Source organism: Camponotus floridanus, unplaced genomic scaffold, assembly GCF_003227725.1.
Source record: "Camponotus floridanus strain SB8 unplaced genomic scaffold, Cflo_v7.5 scaffold284, whole genome shotgun sequence".
NCBI lineage: Eukaryota > Metazoa > Arthropoda > Insecta > Hymenoptera > Formicidae > Camponotus > Camponotus floridanus.
Genome location: NW_020229419.1, coordinates 29038 through 37871, shown reverse-complemented (window position 1 = coordinate 37871; position 8834 = coordinate 29038). Strand labels below are relative to the sequence as shown.

Sequence of the window (8834 nt, the reverse complement as noted above, 5' to 3'; positions counted from 1 at the left end):
CTTTTAATTTCATCTTTTAAAATCTGAAACATACACAGCATTAGTAGATACTTATCACTATAAAGTTTAGTTTTGTGTGGAAATTTAATTAAAACAGTTTGAAAATTATTTTATTTTATTATATACTATGTATTCCAACATAACATTTATATATAACTTTTTTTTGGCATATTGCACTTGCAGTATTGCACTTTTATTATATATGTATGTAAAATATATGTTTGCTTTATATGTTCTTATATGTATTTGTGTATGTATGTAAATATAATACTTATATGTATATATGTAAACATGTACGTTTTTATAATATATTATTACAATATATTTTTCTTTTATTTTGTACTTTTAGTTTTCTTTTATTTTGTACTTTTAGTTTTCTTTTATTTTGTACTTTTATTTTCTGTAGCAGTCTTATTGTTTACTCCATTAACTCGGTTTGTGTATTCTGTTGTCTGAAAACATAAGAATAAATCAAATTAAAAATTGTAACTATATTTTAATCAGGTCGATCTCATTATTTAAGATAATTAAAATTTTATATATGTAATTTTTTAATTATCTTAAATAAAACGATATTATATATATATATATATATATATATATATATATATATATATCTTGAAGAATCTCTCTCTTAAAATAGAACAATGAATACCTTTCTCTTTGAGTTCTTAAACTGGCTTGGGTAAGCCATTTTGATATAGATTCCGCTATCTCATTGTCTGTAACCGAACCATACATTGTACGGACAGCTTCTATAAAAATTATTAAAAATATTATAACTATAACTAAATATGTACTTATTTTAAATATAAAATGTATATAAAATAAACTCACGTATGATTATTTTTGTGAGACTTAAGTCTTTGAAACAACGTTTAGTTTTTTTTCCTGCCCAGCTAAAATCTTGAGCCAAAGTATTTGTTATAATTTTTTTCAATATATTGCGTGTCATTATATGCGCAGTACTTCCACCTACCAATCTCAAAATGTAAAGCTGAAAAATAAAATTGTACAAATAATAACAGAATTGTTCGAAGTATCGTCTTATGAGGCGATTCCCGTGGCGACATCCGAAGGACTCGGAACAAAAGACCTTACGCATACCCCTTCGCACACATGTCTTTTCGTTACACATGTCCCTTTGGTCACATATGTTTTCTCTACCACGTCAGTCTTGTCTTGTACCGTGGACACGCTCACATCGTGCCGTCTACTAATAAAGCAACGATTACGGAATCTCGGCATATTTAATCTCATTCCACTCCCTGTATATTGTCCCTGCATCGCGGCCTCATCTTCATATTAACAAGAATAAATTTCATTATAAATATTTATTATAAATTATAAAAAATAAGATATAATATGTACCACGTGATTTTTAAATTTTGCTTCTTCCAATTGCCCCTCGAAATATGTTAATTCTGATATAGATGAAAGTGGAAATTCAATATGAAATTCTTCATTAATATAATTACATGTCATCAAGAATATTTATTCTTTCAAGAATATTTATTTCTCTATTGTCAAGTGTGTCAAGTTTATATAAAATTTTATTTAATTTTGTTAATATTTGCTTCTTAAATTCTAAAATAAATATTTCTTTTATAAACTTTTGTTTTTATGACTAGTATTATTTACTTCTAAACGTTATATATAAAATACGTATATTTTCTATTCCTATTTTATATAATTTAAAAAAAATTATTAAAATGTATAATACGTATACCATCAGAGTAAGTATTTTCTTGGCTGGTGTTCTCTTGAATAGAGCATCTTTTTAGTTTAAGATTGCTTTGGTTATTTGTATCAATTTTTTTGTTGACATCTATATAGGAAGATAAATTAATAAGAATATTAATAATGTTGCGCATTCATAAACATAAGTTATACATTATATGATTTTATGATACATTTATGATTATTATAGTATGATTGCCAGTTATTCTTATACTAGTTGCTTACCATGAACTATATTTATTCTATTATAAGTAGAATTTCTTTCGGATAATTCATTACCAAAATTCTCTTTACATTTATCTCGCGATTTATAATTAGGCACAAAATGTTCTATTTGTGGAAAAGCAGGCAATATTTTATTATTTTGCGTCATTCGATTTTCTTTATTCTCTTGCAAAAGAAAATCTTCTGATGATGATGACATTTCTGAGGATGACATTTTTTTTTTTGCTTGAATCCGCCTTCTTTTTTTCTTTATTTCTTTTAATTCGTTAGATGAGATTTCAGTATTTTCTATATTAGATGTATCCTGTGCTAGGACCAATTTTTTCATGCCTTTTTCATAAGTGTCTTATTTATGAAAATAAAATAAAAAAAGAAAACAAAATAAAGACAACAATTATACATATATGTGCGTGTACATACATACTACTTAAGAAAATAATTCATTTACCTGCTGTGCCGAAGATTCTCTTGATTGGTAACTCATCCCAATCAAATTCTTCCTGTGGTATTTCTTTTTGTTATTATTGCTTTATTTATGCGGAATTTGGTTTTAAAATGGCCAGGCCATATACACGATTGTTTTTCCGCATTGAACCATATTGTTGGTATTAACTGTAGTCCATCATCAAACTCAGCAATTATGAATCCACTATCATTCATTTTTCTCTGATAGCAGGTATAATAGTTGTACTTGTGTATATTTAACATTATTATAAGAAATATGTGATTAATTAACATATTTAAAAGAGAGGAAATATATGATTAATTCTCATAAAATTATTTAGCAGAATGATTTAGCGGAAATATTGCGAATGTATTTGATTCATTTCTATAAGAAATTTTCCACACTTTATATAACACATCTGTAATTGGCCAAGAAAAAATATTATCACTACTTGTGACCATCATTCTAATATTAAATTGACTAGACTGGGTACAAGGTGTTTTATACACATCTCCTATATATTTAAGCTTCTTACCAATAAGAAAAATATCTTTATTATTATCTTCAATTATATTCAAAACCAAAATACATACATTATTTTTTAAAATGCAACAATTATTACTAAAACCTTTGCAATTTATAGTAAATATTTCATTTGATACTTGCAAGTATTGTGATGTAACATTAAGATCATTACATATTGGTCCATTTTTATGCAAATATTTACAAACATATTTCTTATTATTGCAATTATGTTTTAATAACAATGAATCCATATATTCTTTTTCCTTATATCTGTTCATTAATTGTTGCACAGGTTTTTCATTTTTTCTTAATTGTCTTTTTATACTTGTCATATAATTTTCGAAACGGAAAGCACTGAAATTATCTAGTGGGCCAAATCTTCGTACGTCTGAACATAAATGTAGAAGGTTATGAATATTGTGTGATATATATTGTCTACCATACAATGTTTCAAAAGATTCGACGAAATTATTAAGTAAAGCTTCAGCATAATTTATAAAATTTTCTTGGTATAAGTTTGGACGTGTAAGAATTGTGATAGCCACATGAAGTGTGATAAAATGATAATATATGTCTTTTTTTAATATAGATTTTAATACGATAGGACCTGTATATAAAAGGAAGTTTCGAAATTCTACAGCTTTCCACAGTTTTACATCATTTATAGAGCGTGGTCTTCTAACAAATTCATTTGGAGTAGAGGTTTTAAGTAATATTAACAAATATGATATTTTGTTAATTGATCTTAAGTTTAAACGGACAGAAAGTGGTCCTTTCGTCCAAAGAAGTATCACTTTCTTAACTACACCTAAACATATAAGATGCATATAATCAAATGGAGTATTGCTTATAGGTAAAAACTCTGGAATGTTATTGATAATACTGTAACCAGTTTGGAAATCTGTATAAGCGTTAATAGCAAACAATTCATCTCTCCTTAAAGGATATGATTTTGTTCTAAACGGAAAGCAGATTCTGCCATTTACATATTCCCCTTTAATGATACATTTGGTACAACTGTAAAATCCAGTATGACCTTTTACGCACAATACTAAAGATTTTGCAGGAGCATCACATATTAAATTAAACAATCTAATTTTGATAACATTGTTAGCATAAAGATAATCTTCCCTTATTAATTCAATTAAATCATCTATCAAAGGTTGCAAATAAATATTAAAATTTTCTGGTTTCTTATATCCAAAATATGCCCCAGCAAGATATACAGCATTATCTTTTGTATTTGAACACAGAATAGGCCATAAAGCCGCATGAGATGATTTTGCTAAAGGAAGGCCATCAATATTAACAAGTAAATTAATATGTTTATCATTAGATTTAATAACATTTTTTTAACAATATTATTTAAGCCTAAATAAAAAAATTCACCTCCACATATTTTTATAATATTATTTTGTCGTGGAGTTTGCAATAAAGTTCTTGTATCTTTGGAAAAGTTACAAGATGTATGTTTTTGTAAAATTTTTAATAATGCATTGCATGCATTATGGGGGAATATTAAATGACACAGCCCACTCAGCTATAGCGTTTCTGAATTTTTCATCATTACCTGATCATTAATGTTATTTACTATATTAGAATTCGAAGATTCATTGTTATTCTCTCTCTCAATAATATTATAAGGTAAGTAATTAAGATTTATATTTTCCATAGATATAATATGATTACTTTTCAATATTTTCAATATTTCCATGAGAACAATTTTGTAAATCTAAGTCATTTTCGACAAAAAATATTTACAGCAATCTGATTGTTCTACATTTGTCTAGAAGATCCCGCAATATCTATGCTTGTTTCATTCGCAATAATTCGTCTGATATGACGTTTCGAAACAGAAGTATTTTTTATGTGAATTAATCATATTTAATTATATTAAAATAATAATTATATCATATTTAGTTAGATTAAAATAATAATAATATGATAATAATAATAAATAAAAATAATAATAAGCTATTTATACACATGTACAATATGCTAAAAAAATAAATACATATTTAAATATACTGCTTAAATTATAAAATATGTAAGAATTAAAATTTCTATATTTTAGATTTTAGGAAGACCTATTTTAGGAGAACCTATGTGAATTCCTACTTTTTAATGAGCAAAGTTTTAGTATATAAAATGATAATATTTCATTTATAATTGTTTATAGTTATAAGTTTATAGTTATTTTCATTATTATTTGTATATTATAAATATCATATTTTTATAGTATGATCCCAGATAGCACAGAGTTTAAAAAGAATTTATTTTTATGTCACAAAATCTGAGTTCACTTTCAAATGTAAAAAGAATTCTTTTATGTAAAGAATTCTTTTTGCATCTGAAAATGAACTCAGATCTTGTGACATAAAAATTCTTTTTAAACTCTTTGTGCTATCTGGGAACTATACACACAAACATTCATACATGGAAATGTTGTTACAAAGAAACAAAATATCACTTTATATATTGCGCATATCATTTTATGTACTAAAACTTTATTAAAAAATAGAGTACTAAATTCATATAGGTTAACCAAGATGCAAACGTGTATATTCATAGATTCATTATTTACAATTAATCATCTAAAGAGAGGTCAAATAAAAAAAATATATAAAAATAAATTTCTCTCTTTCTTTCCACTTACCTTTTACCGTTTAAAAATTTTGCCAATAATTATGTTTATAATTTTTCAATATCAGAAAAATCACTGCCAGATTAGATATTTAAGCCTTTTCTTCTAGATATAATATCCGTACTTGAGCTTCTTTATTAGATTTATTTTTAATGATATATAGAATATCCAATATCCAAAACTAATCTGAAAATATCGTTTCAACTTTCAGACATCGCACATAGCATACAATCACAAACAAATTAGCACAATAGAGTGAATAATAATATGTAAAATAAAAGTAAAACATAGAAAAAAGAAATATAAAATCAATAATAATTACACAATCGGAACGTGGCATGCAGGACAATCGCCATATTGTTGCACTTATTTATTACCACTACCACTTGTCACACACATGTATACATGTATATCGTCGATAGCAGCGTCATAGCAGACGCTTTATTAAGATGTCTTTTCATACTAGCTCTTTGAAAGACACTTTAAAGCCGTAATCACACTATGGGTTGCGGGCTCGGTCGCGGTTGAAATTGACCAATCAGAGAAAAGCAATTTGCCGTTTGGCTACTCCGATTGGTCCATTCCAACCGCGACCAAGTTCGCAACCCGTAGTGTGATTACGGCTTAAGATTAGGAAAAAACATAGTAAAATTTATTTAATAAGACTAAAGGCCGCAGCACACACTTTTGCATAAGCGCATAACCATAAGCATAAGGAAATTGATTGGTCCCCAAGTATATGCATAAGAAAATGAACCAATCAATTTTCCTACGCTTACGGTTATGCGCTTATGCAAAAGTGTGTGCTGCGGCCTTAAAGCAGTAAATCGATCTATTACTGTTGAGATTTTTTTAAGAGTCGAATTAATGACTGGTCTATTTGTCTAAATCTTACTATTTATTTTTTAAGTATTCTTAAATGTGTGTGTATAATATATAAGCTTTTTAGTAAACAAGAATTTTATTATTTATGCATGTTGTATGTATATATAAAACATATGTATATACATACATATGTATATATATATAATATATATATATATATATATAATTTTTTTAATTAAAAGAACGATTATAAAATATTGCATGCTTCTGTAATGTTGCTGTAACATTTCTCATGAAATGTTACACTTGTATATTCCTGCAATGTTCTCTACAATATTACATTGCAATTCTGCAATATTGCAACATTGCTGCAATGTATTTGAAAGGTTCTGTGCTGTATGGGTATCGAGATTTAATAACGACTATAATTTCATAACGAGAAATGATAGCACTAAGGTGATTTGATAGTTTCAATATCTAACTAATAATTACATTTATATGTTTAGTAACAGATTATCATATTAATATTTCTTATTGATAACCCCATTACTTATTGAGTGAATATTAATTGTAAAAAATGCAAAATGTTAAGGAAGGAATTAACAAATCCATCTTCCATAATTATTGACCATTTTATAACAGACGGTTTACGAAGTTGTATCATTAGTTCGTATGACATAATTATGAAAGTAGGCAATGTAAAACCAAATGGGTTGTGTGTATATATGTGATAGCTGCCATAATAAAAGATTTGAAGAAATTTATATTTAACATATACTTTTTCCATACATTGTATACCAATTATTTTACCAAAAATCAAGACAAGGAAATTTAGTCAAAACACTAAATATTAAATATGATTTGAATTTTTTATTTGTCTTTCAATTTTCCAAACAAGAATTTATTTAGTATTTACATATATTTTTATACGGAGCAATGATGTTGGCGATTCGGGAAGGGCATGTCGATAATACGCAACGATTAATCTTACGCAGACGCATCCTTCGACAGGACAAAAAAAGACACAAGACAACAGATCCATAATTTTCGCGACATTCACAGCGGACGCGTCCAAGCCACGCTATAAACGTTAGCTGGCGAGAAAAGCAATTTGTCTTGTCGCGCTTAAACGCCGACGAACGTTTCTTTTAGCGAAACAGTCTTAATTGACGTTTGGGGCCGCGCCGGCCGGTTCAAATGGTTCAAGCGTTGCACCGGGTCAACTCAATGATTGAGAGTAGAGATTCATAAGTCCATGTTGGCACCTATATGACCACCTCATGCTCCGCACAACGGGAGCACGGCTTCCATAATTTTAGTATACTTGACTCACCCCCCCTGAGAGGACCTGAGTTAGAACTCTCATAGTATCACTACTCACAGGTTTTTCATTTTTTCTTAATTGTCTTTTTATACTTGTCATATAATTTTCGAAACGGAAAGCACTGAAATTATCTAGTGGGCCAAATCTTCGTACGTCTGAACATAAATGTAGAAGGTTATGAATATTGTGTGATATATATTGTCTACCATACAATGTTTCAAAAGATTCGACGAAATTATTAAGTAAAGCTTCAGCATAATTTATAAAATTTTCTTGGTATAAGTTTGGACGTGTAAGAATTGTGATAGCCACATGAAGTGTGATAAAATGATAATATATGTCTTTTTTTAATATAGATTTTAATACGATAGGACCTGTATATAAAAGGAAGTTTCGAAATTCTACAGCTTTCCACAGTTTTACATCATTTATAGAGCGTGGTCTTCTAACAAATTCATTTGGAGTAGAGGTTTTAAGTAATATTAACAAATATGATATTTTGTTAATTGATCTTAAGTTTAAACGGACAGAAAGTGGTCCTTTCGTCCAAAGAAGTATCACTTTCTTAACTACACCTAAACATATAAGATGCATATAATCAAGTGGAGTATTGCTTATAGGTAAAAACTCTGGAATGTTATTGATAATACTGTAACCAGTTTGGAAATCTGTATAAGCGTTAATAGCAAACAATTCATCTCTCCTTAAAGGATATGATTTTGTTCTAAACGGAAAGCAGATTCTGCCATTTACATATTCCCCTTTAATGATACATTTGGTACAACTGTAAAATCCAGTATGACCTTTTACGCACAATACTAAAGATTTTGCAGGAGCATCACATATTAAATTAAACAATCTAATTTTGATAACATTGTTAGCATAAAGATAATCTTCCCTTATTAATTCAATTAAATCATCTATCAAAGGTTGCAAATAAATATTAAAATTTTCTGGTTTCTTATATCCAAAATATGCCCCAGCAAGATATACAGCATTATCTTTTGTATTTGAACACAGAATAGGCCATAAAGCCGCATGAGATGATTTTGCTAAAGGAAGGCCATCAATATTAACAAGTAAATTAATATGTTTATCATTAGATT

At 27.7% G+C, this 8834-nt stretch overlaps 1 non-coding gene across 1 annotated transcript; it reads right to left on the bottom strand.

Annotated features, from left to right (window-relative positions):
• Positions 1–263: 263 nt before the first annotated feature.
• LOC105250569 lies at positions 264–5950 on the bottom strand. The gene is made up of 9 exons (XR_003122942.1): positions 5902–5950; positions 5599–5765; positions 2414–2631; positions 1966–2310; positions 1730–1828; positions 1108–1298; positions 838–997; positions 656–755; positions 264–452 (listed from the first exon to the last, which is right to left on the bottom strand). It is a non-coding gene; the product is annotated as an uncharacterized LOC105250569 (transcript).
• Positions 5951–8834: the final 2884 nt, after the last annotated feature.